The sequence below is a fragment of the Canis lupus genome, chromosome 10, assembly GCF_048164855.1.
Source record: "Canis lupus baileyi chromosome 10, mCanLup2.hap1, whole genome shotgun sequence".
NCBI classification, from domain to species: domain Eukaryota; kingdom Metazoa; phylum Chordata; class Mammalia; order Carnivora; family Canidae; genus Canis; species Canis lupus.
In genome coordinates this window covers 71,031,509-71,044,234 of record NC_132847.1, presented here as the reverse complement: position 1 = coordinate 71,044,234, position 12,726 = coordinate 71,031,509, and the positions used below count along the sequence as shown (strand labels likewise).

The window sequence follows — 12,726 nt, the reverse complement described above, 5'->3', positions numbered from 1 at the left end:
ACAAATACCAGAGGAAGAGTAAGAGGACTGGAATTCAAGCCCAAACTCTGACAGTGACTCTTCAGGGGATCACAGGTGGGTCACTTCATTTTTCTTGACCTTAGTTTCCTCACCTCTATAATGGGGGCTATGCATTAGATGGGGAATGAGAGGAGGAGAACAGTGATGCCAGGAGGGAAGAGCTGTGGAAGATGGACTCACAAGGTAGGAGTGGCCAGCAGGGAATGCTCTCCAGGCCACAGTACTCAGTTGGCTAGTATCAGAGACCATGAGCCCCCAAGAAAGGCATTCTTTCTGATTTACTACTCTGTTCTTTCGACTTAACACCAGGTCTAACACAGAGTAACCACTTAATGAGAATTTGTCAAATGATTGGTTGAATGAACAAATAATGAATCAAGAACAGAATGCTCTGGAAAAATGCCCCCACCCCCTGTCTTAAGGGTTTCTGTTATTTCAGATGAGCATTTCATCTCCAAATACTGCAAGTATCTCTTTGGGGCTGACTTTGTCCAAAACACAGTCTATATCTGTAAGGCTTTTTTTCTAAGGAGTTTTCCAAAGATTCTCAGTTTTGTGGAGCCAGACTGGGGAAATGTATTTGGCATTTTATAGATGGGAGGGGGAAAAGGCAAATTCTGGAGAAGCATGAAGCTGAGCCCAAGTGATAAGAGAAATGGCTAGAGAAGAAACAACATTAAAATAAACGTTTTGAAGATACAAGTACATAGATCATCCCATTGCCATGCTGTCCTGATTAGAAATCCAAAATAGAAAAAAAAAAAAGGTCATTTTATTTTGTGCTAATATTTCATTATAATTGCCAGCTCAAAACCCCCGGGAGCCTGGAGTTTGTGGATCTTTGAGTCGGGAGCTGGAAGGACTGATCTCAGAGCATTACCTTACAGCCAGCTCTCAGAAGAAACCACAGCACTGAGTGTGGGCTTCCGGAACCCTTGTGGAGAACTTCTCATTCCAGCACAGCGTTTCAAGGAGGAGACAGGGCTCCCTTAGGGGGCTGGCCAACAAAAGAAACAGTTAAAGGATAAAGTCATACCAGGCATGAAGCCAAACCCCAAGTAGCCCTGGGGGTCACTGGCTGAGAACAGGCTGTCAGGGCCCTGCCAATCGGTCATTTATGCAGCTCCCTCTGTGCCTAAGACTGTACTTAGTCAACTGAGACCACAGTCCCTGCCCAACACTCAGTAGCATGGTGAGGAGAAAGGGTAGAAGCTCTATAGATATAAAGCTGCAGATTCTAATGTTGGTCCTACCATTAAGTATCACTTACCCAAACTAAATCTCCTAATTCTGTCAAAAGAGAGACAGAGAGAAAGGGTGGGGGGAGGCAGGCAGGCAGGGAGGAAGGAAGGAAGAAAGAGAGAGAAAGAAAGAGAGAGAAAGAAAAATGCTGTTACAGGAACTAAATGAAATAATATATTTAAAGCATGATTCCTTGCACACGACATAACTTTTTAAAATATTAGTACCCTTCCTTACAGTCACTCCCTGTTAGCATGAGAATCTCTTTGTTACTAAGCTCAGAGGTCCTAAATTTGTGCAAATTCATATAAATTAGCCCTACTGTTGTCCCCAAATGAATATAGATTTAATAAACACTTAACATGTCGGGAATCACTCACCTTGGTGAGTGCAATGAGGAGTATCTTCTCCTATTGAACACATTGTATTCACCTGGAAATGTCTTTGATAACCGTGTCCCTCATTGCTTGCAGAAGCCTTTAATATTCTTTAATTTAAACTTTCAAAAATCAGAATCCTAGTGGCCTAGAAGATAGGTTTCCAACCAGTTGGGCCTAAATGAAAATCTCAGTTCTATCAATTACCCAATTACTGGTTGTATGGTTCTTGAAGTGTTATTTCATCTCTGAAACCCAAATTCCTTAGCCATAAGTGAAAATATCCATATCTTATGAAGTTTAAATTTTAAATGACATGACATACATGAGATTATCCAGCCCAAGGGTTACTCATTAGCTTCATTCATTCATTCATTCATTCACTCATTCACTCAACAAATATGTATCAAGCACTTCCAGTGGGCCAGGAGGTATTCTGGGGGCTGATGATACAGTTGGGAACTGAATAATGCCTTGCCCTCCTGGATCCTGTACAATAGTAGGGGAGCAGGCAATAACAAGATAAACCAAAAGATTTCTCTCAGCTGGAGCAAGTTCTGTGGAAAAAAAAAAAAAGCAGAATAATAGGATGAACAGTGATAAGATGGCGGTGCTAGAAATAAACACTGATTCTTTCTCCTTTTGTTCACATGGTTCTTCTCTTTTTGAATCCCAAAGTCTCCCACCCTCTGACCACGGGTCTCCAGGAAGGATAAACAAGAGGTTATAGTCCTGTTGAATTGAGTCATCTGACATCCTTTAAATAAAGTTGTGGACACCAATAGAAGAGTCCATGGTCAACAGGATGGACAGTTTGGGTGTCGCTTTGGAGATCCTTGGAGACTCGTAGCTATGCTGTCTCCGGGCTTGTCATGGTTGACACTACAGAGGCAATTCTTGGGGAATGACACTTCCCCCCAAAAGAGGCAGTCCTCAATAATGCCATCTTTGTTGCAGCAGAACATCAGTGACCTTGTTCTGAGCTGGATTCAAGCTGAAGGGAAAGAAGGGAACGGCCAGCTGTGAAAAGATCAATTTGTTTCCAATCCACTCTTTCTTACCGTCAGAGTGGCTGGCTCCCCACATTGGCTGGGTCTGTCAGGGACAGATGCCAAGTAGGGCACAAACTGAAGAAACACCCCCTGTTCCCACTGAAGCAGGAGCATTCAGCCTTCTGAGCAGAGTCTGTGGTATTAGCCATCACCCAGCTGTACTGCTTTGGGGAGACACAGGTTGGGGCAGCCAGGAGGGAGACCTCAAGTCTAATTCAAAGCTATACCTCTTCAAATCCTATTATTCACATCTGAAAATAACCAGTGTGGGCTGGATGTAAGCAAGTCGGCATCCCATATACCATAGTTGGAAGGGTAAATGGGTGTAACTTCTTCAGAGTCCCACGTGACCATATCTATGGGAATTGAAAGCTTTGTTGCAGCCAGTCCACTTCTAGGAATTTATCCTTTGAGTAAATTCTCAGAAGTCCACCAAGATAAAGTCACAGGGATATTTACTGCAGCATTGTTTGCAATAGCAAAAGTCTAGAATCAACTGAATGTTATGGTATAGCTAAAAAGAATGAGGCACACATAGGTTTATGTAGAAAGAGGTCCAAAAGAAAAAGGAGTAAGGCAATGTGCAATTCAGTATGGATGGTCAAATCCATTTGTTAGCTATGAAGCTAATCCCTCCATCAGTGTATATGTCCTGTTGTATCTCTGCTTATACTTCCATCTAATCCCACTCCACTTCTAGGATCTGATAAGACTCATGTAGCAAATGGACTCATGTAGGGACCTATGAGTGTGTGAGATGCTGGGGGTAAGTGGAAACCATCCGTAGGTAGAACAGTAGAGTGAGAAGCCTTGCAAGCTTCTGTAACTCCATCCTGTGTGTCGGTTTCCCTGGGCCAGGATGACACAGAATCAACAGCCAGATGAGTAGAGAGTTGCTTATTGCTTATATGGTTTTTGACTTTTCCTGAGCTCCTTCTGGATGAGCAACTGAGACCACTCAGAGTACTTTCAGCATCATCATAATGGTTGACCCATTTCCTTCTCTCACCAAATAGCACAGAGAACAAATGTGAAGGAATCTAAGAGAAAGAAAAGTTCATATTTGCACAAAAAGAATTTTCCCTCTTCCAGCTTTAAAATATCCAGACGTTTTCCAGTTGCAAATGTGACCAAATTCACAATGAGCACCAAATATTGAAGAAAAAAATCATTCTTCCCACCCTGCCACTAATCAGCTGTGGAATTTTGATGGAGCTCTCTGCTCTCCCTGGGTGTCAGTCCCGTGGCATGCCGGGAGAGGCTTATACAGAGCACCTGCGCCACTTCTCTCCCTGCTTGCACTGACACACAGGGCTAATCAATCGTAGCATTCCCTCCGACAGATCCCAGATGATTCCTCCGAATCCTTCTTGATACAGAACTCAAGGATTCTGTAGTTCTGTTCTGGAGTTCTGTATCAAGGATACAGTCACCAAGGATGACTCCAAGCCGATATTAAAGATAACGTTCATTGCATCCTCCAGACTAGATGATCTCTAAACTTTATTCCAGATTTAACATACCGTTTTCATAATTCAAGGATTCATCTGAATCCAAGCTTGTTCACGAAGTCAAGCAGGATTGCAAAAACACATGTGAGTTATTCCCACTTCTGAGTTGTAGAATCTGGCGATCCATGTAAGTCAATATGAACTTGACTTCTAATTGCTTTCCATTATTATCTCGTTGTCATGACCTGTACAACCTTGCTGCCTCTCTGGGGAGCCTTAATTTAATTATAGAAAGGTTATCTCATATGGCAATTTTCAAAGTCCACTGCACTATACCCACAGAGGTACTCAAGGGTTTTCCAAGGTCCCCAGTTGGCAGATAGTGTTAAGGGAATTTTTAGATTCTCAACTTTCATTTGCACTCTTTCTCAAGAATCTGAGAATAAGGAGTCTCCTTTTCATAAATACCTTTCACCCACTTTACGAAAGGAAGCCACACCTCTCACTCATCTTGAGTTGCCTTGGGGTATAAATTTCTCTGGGAGACCAAACAACAGTACAATTCAGAGTTCTGTTTTAATTGCTGAGAAAGTGAATGGCTGCTGATCTAGTAGCAAACCGTGTTGCAAGTCAGAAGATTTCCAGTGCTTTGGTTACAACAAAACCAGAGGGCAACCTAATTAGAACGTCAGTTAAAAAGCATTTTGAATGATTTTTGGCATACAACCTGGTAGAAGATTATAACATTGCTATCACAATAGTCCTCCTTGTCTCATCTATTAATTGCTGTGAATGAGTTTCTCAGTGCTTACAATGAAAAAATGAAAACCAGGAATGGAATTTATATAATACCATCTCATGCTACCAATAATGTATATTCCTTAACAGAAGATTGAAGAAAAATCCATCTCTTTCAGAAAGCATTTCCAAGGGCACCTGGGCGGCTCAGTCCGTTAAGCGTCCAACTCTCGATTTTGGCTAAGGTCAGATCTCGGGATCATGGGATCAAGCTTTATGTTGGGCTCCACACTGGGTGTGGAGCCTGCTTGGGATTCTTTCTCTCTCCCTCTGTTCCTCCCCTGCTTCTAAGAAAGAAAAAGACAGAAAGAAAGAAAGAAAGAAAGAAAGAAAGAAAGAAAGAAAGAAAGAAAGAAAAGAAAGCAAGAGCAAGCAAGCATTTCCAATAAGCCTCTGTTTCATGTCACAAATATTCATCAAAATTTTATTAAGTGTATAGTGGATTTATCAATTTATTATTTCTAATAATCGCTATAATAATTCAATCAGAAGAAATTGCCTTGTGCTAGAGCCTTATACTTACAGAACATTAAAAAAATTAATATCGATTTATATACATCTTATGTTTTAGAGGAAGAGGATAACGTGATCAGTGAAAGACTTTCAAATATAAAAATACAGATAATAAACTCCTATGGAGGAAGTGGAATGGAAATACACATTCAAGGAGGAAAAGAAACTATGTAAGTTTTCAACTGTTAAGAAACATCTTATTCACATATTTCTTAATGGATAAATAGCACCAAATCACTATGGAATTTAGATTTTGTGAAATCTATTTAAAAGAGTTTTATTTTTAAATGTATTTTTAATATACTTGAAGTTATATCCTTTGCAACTACTTAAACAGACAACAAAAGCAATTGTCAACTTAAAAGGTAAATGGTTTTCCAAGATTACTTTAGGAGGTACAAAACAAACTCTTGAAGACTACTATATTTACCACTTGAAGATTTATTGTATTTACCTTTACTGTATTTTATCATCTTTTCAATAATTATAACAGGACAGATCAAATGGCAGGTGTTTAAAGGGACCCTATTTGTTGATAAACTAATCTGTGTAAAGGCGGTAAGAATGACACATTTTCTAAGTATAAATGTTGCTTGTCAAGTTGGGCTGAGAGCGGACTAGATCTGGGCCTGGTTGTCAGTCTCAGTCCAGTATTGCTACACCTGAACCCACCTTCAAGGGTAACTACAAAGTTACCCTTTGTAACTGGGCACCATAGCTTGATTAGGATATTGAAAGATTTTTAAACCCAGGGCTTTTGTTGAGAGATTAAAAAAATATATATTTAATTATAAAATATAATGCTGGCGCTTTGGAATCAATGCCTTATCTGGAGAACACAAGCAAAGGAATAAATATTTTAAAATCATTTTTTAGGATGCTCTTGCCTTCTTTGGTCAATTCCATGTGCTCTCCTTTCTGGGAAGATTGCTGAACTGGGGTGAAGGCAAGTCAAGGAGGTGGTAGGAGGAAAAAATGTGTGTCATCTCTCTGCTGTTGCTTTAGTTTTAAGTGGGGTTTATTTATCCACTGACTCATTCAGTAACTTTACCTAAACACTCAGTCGGTGCCAACTTCTGGGTTAGGATCTGGAACTCCCAAGGCCAAGAAGATGCAGGTTCTGCCCTGAAGAGCTCAGAGGTTACTACGGGAAAGGTCAAGAAGTAATTAAGATACTCTGCAGTAAGCATTTTATTAGAAGAACCATCAAGGTGGTAGGGATCAGAGAAGGGTGGAGAGACCTATCCTGTAAGAGCTGGTGATGTTTGAACAGGTTTTAAATAAGTGAGAAGTAAGAGCAGTTCCAGCAGGAGGCACAGTACATACTGTAAGATGGCAGCAGCATGTGCCATCATGACATCTGAAGAATGGAAAATACATTGTGGCTGATGCAGTGGGTAGAATCAGGAGGCAGGGACAGGAGATGTAGCTCAAGAAGGAAGTTGGGGAGAGGTCACAGAGAGCCTTGAAAGCCTTATCCTTTGCGCAATGGGAAGGTACATGACTAGATCAGGATTCTAGGCTGATGAGTCTGGGTGTTCATGGGTTCAAAGATTTTTTTTTTTTAATGTTTATCCTAGTGATGGATGCAAACCGATTCTCCAGAAACCCTTAGCTGACCTCTCAACAACATCTTCTTCTTCAAAAAGGCTCTGATTCTATGGCATTCAGTGCATCCAGTAAATGTTTTATACTAAGAAGAGGAGGGAATGAACCAGAAAGTTAGCTACTCATTTGTTTTATCAGTGTTTATCAGTGCCTCGTCCCTTACATGTGGTTCCACACATTGTTTTTCTCTCTACAATATATTTGTCAAGTGAGAACTATGAGCCCCACCTTAGTAACGTATACACTGAGTTACAGGTGGGCTGAGTAAGTTGGCCAAGGTGAGACTGCTGTAAGAATTAGACTCTCTGCAAACCCGGGCAGCCTGGCTTACACGAACTATTCTACTGTTCTGGACTGTGAGAATAAAAACACATCAAACCAGTGAGGAGAACCCTTCTAGAGATGAATTTGGCCTGCCCTTGGCTCCCTTGCAAGTGAGGGGGTTCTACACATATGTGCTCACAGGCCAAGTCTGGAGATGAAAGGAACATGAGCTCTAGGTCCTGCTGAGGCCAGGGTCACAGAGAGTCTTTTCACTGCTATTGCTTCTATTCCTGAGCTGGAACTGCCAGGTCCAAAGGATGGTCATCTTCGTTCCTCTCCTAATCTCACTTCAGTAAATAGCATCACTGTCTACTGAGCCTCCACCTCCAGGATGCTGCTTTTCTCTATTTCATTTCCCACATCTGATCGATCACCAAACCCTGGCAAGCTTGTCTCTAGTATCACTAAAATCTTCCATATCCTTCCATCCCCACAGCTCCAACCCTGGCCCAAAACACCATCATCTCTTGCTTATGTGACTCTGACAGCTCCTCGGTGGTCTCCCTGACTCCAATTTGCCTTCTTAACTCTGCTTCATCCTGCAGCCAGGATGATATTTCTAAGACATGAATGAATCTATCCTTGCCCCTGCCTTGTTGGCATCCTGGAATGGCCTCTCATCACTTGGTTGCAGGAGAGATCGAAATCCTTCACATGGCTTTCAAGGCCTGCGTGAGAACCTACCAACCACCTTGCCCTTCTCACCAGCTCAACCCCAATTATCCCTCTGTTCCCTGCCAGCTTTTCTAGAATGCAGGATGCCCTTTCTCACCTCCACATGCTGATCCCTCTGCCCTTCTCCAACTCCCATCCTTCTTTCCTTCCCTTTCTACTATAACTCATCATGTCCAAGACTCTGTTCAGGGGTAGCGCTCTCTAGCAACCTTGCTCCACTCCCACCCACGTAGATCTTGTACCTGCTTCATCATGGCACTCATCACATTGTATCACAACTGTCCCTTTGTCTGTCTCCTCCCTGAGCTATAAGCCTCTTCAGGGCAAACCCTGTGGTTCATCTAAATTCCTCACTGCCCAGAACAGAGCTAAATATAGAACAAATGATCAGAATCTATGTATTAAATATCCTCATTGTCATCTTCACCTCATAATGGACATCATATGTTCTCATAATGGATGCTGTATTTGCAAACAGTGTGATTGCAAAATTTAAATGAGCTTGAACTTTGTCATTAACTCACTAGGGCCACCCCAGCCTCCCTCTCCTGCACATGGTGAAGAGGCTTCATTGTCTTTATGAGACCATGTTCCCTTAGCAGGGGAACCAACTCATCCTGCTAATTGGAAACAGAGGCTAACAAATGCTTTCTCCACAATTTTAAAAGTCTGAGCAGACCTTCTGACTGTGGATGAGAACATAATGGATTTTTCACACCTGCTTTTCCAAAAACAGAAAGGAATCCACTCCAAGCTCTGCAGAAGAAGAGTTCTTGCAACTTTTCCTTTTTTGGGGAAATCTTCCAATACTGTGGGCCCCAGGCTACTGAGTGGAAACCCACTTCCTCACTTTTGCCTCCTTCCCAACACACACACAAAGATCGAGAAAGAGAAGCAGGTATTTGAAGATTTCCTTTAACCAAGGATTGACCCAAAGAAGGGTTGTGTCTCATAAGTTCTTTCAAGGAAAAGGCACACTGGGCTGGCTAAAGGTCAAGAAAGAAGATGAAAAAGGACAGACACAGGGTGGTCCAGATGCCCAAGCCCTTTCCACACTGTGACACACAGCTGTTTGGGAGAAGTTTTGGAAATCTGATCCTAAAATATATCATGACGTCACTGAACATTCTTTTTATCATGATGAAGCACAGAACAATACGCGTCCTATGGTAAATGCCTGTGGCAGAAGCCCAAGATTTAGTGCTCTGACTCCTTGGTTACACCACTGTTGAGCTTTCCGAGTATTTCTATTCTAATATAAAACAAGCCTTGGATGGATATTGCATTACGTGGGTAGGGAAAAGAATTCCAAGGATATTTGTTCCCACCACTTTCAGGAACTGTTGTTATGCCATACCGACGGAGCATACGGAGCGAGATAAAGATGCACGGTTTTAAACCCTCCAGGGCTTAACATCTAGGAACTTCCATTTACTCACTTGTAATATGGAACTAGTAACATCTGCCCGCAATTTGAGAAGATTCCATGAAAAAAGAAATGTGTAAAACAATTATGCCAGTGCCTGGCACATGCAAGTTCATAGTAAATGTTACCTTATTTTATAATCGCATGGGAGAGGCACATATGGAAGGATTATTTACGATCCTGGCAAAGGGAGTGATCAGGGAACAGAGACACAAGTAAAATACAGAGAGGCGTTCTGAGCGGATTATCGAAGAATGACTCACAGAGCAGGTGGCACTTAGGCTGAGCATTGGAGAATGAAATGACATTTTAGATAGGATGACAAGGCTGTCTTCCCAAAAGTCTGTGTAACTGAAGCACATCACTTGAGTGAGGAAAGACACATTTCTTGGCTCAGCTAGTTACTATTGTGTCATTTGTTAACATTATCAAATCTTTTCCATGTGTTTCTGTTTCCTATCCAAAAATAGATTACAAACGAGAAACTGAGATTCTAGTTCCCAGAGCATCCTCATTAATTTGTCTCTTTCATGAATGCCAATGACTACAGGGTGTTAAGTTGCTGCAGAGTGATGATACGGTGACTCAATCTTTTTTCTCCGGAGACTGGAAACAGCCATCAGTCCCCTGGGGATGGAGGGAAGAAGGACATCATCTTATTGGAGAGTCCTTGGGAAAAAACAAGAGTGGTACCCTAAGTGGGTAGAGAATCAGTAGCCTCTCTGGCACGCATAAGTTCTATAAAAGGCTAGCATGTGTAGCAAACACTGTGTGTGGACTACAGCTGCAAGGGCACGTGACTACAGGAAGTCCTTTGCCTAGTGGGGTGCACATGGGTAGGCTGGTGGTGCCCAAGTCATTGTAGGCAAGCAGCCAGTTCTCACCAGAGCCAGCCATGGGCAGATCCATTGAGTTCCATGAAACTCCCTATTCCCCAGTAGACACTGTCCTTTCCAGAAGGTCAGCAAAGCTGAATAAATGCTTTGTCCTCTGCCGAGCACACCGTATTCATCATAATCTAGTCCAGCCATATATCTCCCTTATGGATCCCATATTCATCCCTCCTGAATTATTCACTGCTCCAGAACATTCTTCCGTGCCTCCTTGCCTTTGCACATGTTGTGTCTTCTACTAGAACATCCTTTCCCAGTTGCTTTGCTCTCAAGATGTTTTAAGACTCAGTGTAGAGATAAGTCAACTAATCCTCTGTCTAGCCTGGGTTAGATGACCCTAGCTTGTACCTACCTCTGCCATGGGATTCGTTCTGCTGGATTGTAACAGCCCCATTACTCATCTTTTCCACACTTGAATGTACATGCCCCAAGAGCAGAGACTGGATGTTTAGGTCCCCATTGCCTAGCATCATACATAGTATACTCAAATGAATGTTTGTGGAATAAATGAGCCAATGAACCAGTTACAATATGGGTAGACTCACATGGAACAGAGAGATAAGAGGGCCCCACTGATGCTTATTCCTAAAGAGTTCTATTTTCATCCTATAAATTGTTCCAAACCTCAGGGGAGTATTGCTCGCCACCCTGTCATATTGCCACCCAGGAGAGAGGTCTACACATAGAAAGAATTAGTCATCAACTAAAAGGTAAGATCTGAGGGGCATGGCCAGATCTGTTACCTACCAAAATTTCTTCCATATCCCTGACCAAGATCTTCCACATTCAGGAACAAGTTCATTGATCCCCCACGGTGGCAGGGACTGTCTAGCTCTTCATAAAATGTGTTTCCTCACTTTCCTAAGACCCCTAGATAAACTCATAATTCTAGCCAATGGAATGCCACTACTACAACTGTTCCATAATCCCACACATGCATTCCTCCTCGTTCTTTTTACTTCTGCTGGCTTATTACAAGTAAGCATGATCTCCATGGAAGTCAAGGACATATAGCTATAGATGGAAACATTCTGATATGACTGCTTGATGGAGAGTCAGCCCTCTAACAGGGCTCTGTGTGGACAACATAGAAATTTATGTTGTGTTAAGCCACAGAAATTATGCAAGTTATTTTTGTTCCTGTTACAGCAACTGTTTAATTCTACCTACACATATGTTACCCTTGAGCCTATGGCACTATTCATCAGATAACCATAAGAGCAAGGATTTTAAGAGGATGGGCCACAATGAGGGCAGAAAACACCCAAAGCTTGAGACAGAGGTGGCAGTGGCCACCTGTTTGCTAGAGGGCAATTCCAAGAGGGGTCCTAGATCCTTCCATCACTCCTCATGTAACTCTTCTTGGGTTAGCCATGCTTTCTGCGCTAGTGAGGGGCATCTAACTTGATGGTGAAGACCCAGGCCGTGAAGAGAGTGAGACCTAGCTCGAATCCTGGTTTTGTCACTTAGTGGCTCTGTGCCCTAGGGTCAGCCAGCTTCACTTGCCCTGGATTAGAAGAGCTCTCAAGTGGAGATGCTAACCTACACATCTCTGTTTCAGAGTCACATGAAAAAATAGTTGTTAAACACATAACAATATTTGTAATATTATAACCACTCAATAATTAGCACCCATCTTTACTCTTTCCTATGAAATACAAACTCCTACAAAATTTGTAACATTTCTGTTTTGTTTTGTTTTTTTTTAATTATAGACTACTTGCCACCTGGAAAGCACAAGAAAAACATCCAGTCCCTGCCCTCAAAAGAGGATATCAGCATCCTTTGGCTTCTATTTCTCACCTTTCTTTCCTTTGATAGCTAGAGCAGCAAATGAGCCCCTCTCCTTGCCTGTCTTGGGATACATTTGCGTTTGGAAGGTCATAGGCCAGCCCAGAGAGCACAAGGCAACTGTGGGTCTCTCAGAGCCAGAGCTGCTGTGGATGTAATCCGATCTGACCACAGAGAATGTGATTAAGTGAAACCCCATCTGCTGTGAGCCTTCCCATGTTCCCAGGAGGGACCAGAGCAGGATATGAGGCGGCGGCAATCCCGAGGTAAGGGGTCTGTGCGGAAATGGTGAGATCCCCCACGTGTAATGTGTCTCACCGCAGGCCTGTGTGGGTCTCCCCCAGCATGACATCATCCTGGAGTTCACCAGGGCTCAGATCTGCTCACACTCTTCCTTGCATGTGGGCAAGGGACTTGGGGCGTACGTGAGTGTGAGCATGTCTGTGTGCAGTGTGCATGTGTACATGTTATGTGCATGTGTGTGAGGTGCTAGAGGGTATAAACTAGGATTCCTCAATCTCAGCCCTATTGGCATATTTGTATTGCATAAGCCTT

The 12,726-nt window shown here is 42.5% G+C and overlaps 1 long non-coding RNA gene across 1 annotated transcript; it reads right to left on the bottom strand.

The window, feature by feature from the left end:
* Positions 1 to 2,270: 2,270 nt before the first annotated feature.
* On the bottom strand, positions 2,271 to 8,417 carry LOC140641008 (uncharacterized). The gene is made up of 2 exons (XR_012037578.1): positions 8,304 to 8,417; positions 2,271 to 2,634 (listed from the first exon to the last, which is right to left on the bottom strand). It is a non-coding gene; the product is annotated as an uncharacterized lncRNA (long non-coding RNA).
* Between the last annotated feature and the right edge of the window lie 4,309 nt (positions 8,418 to 12,726).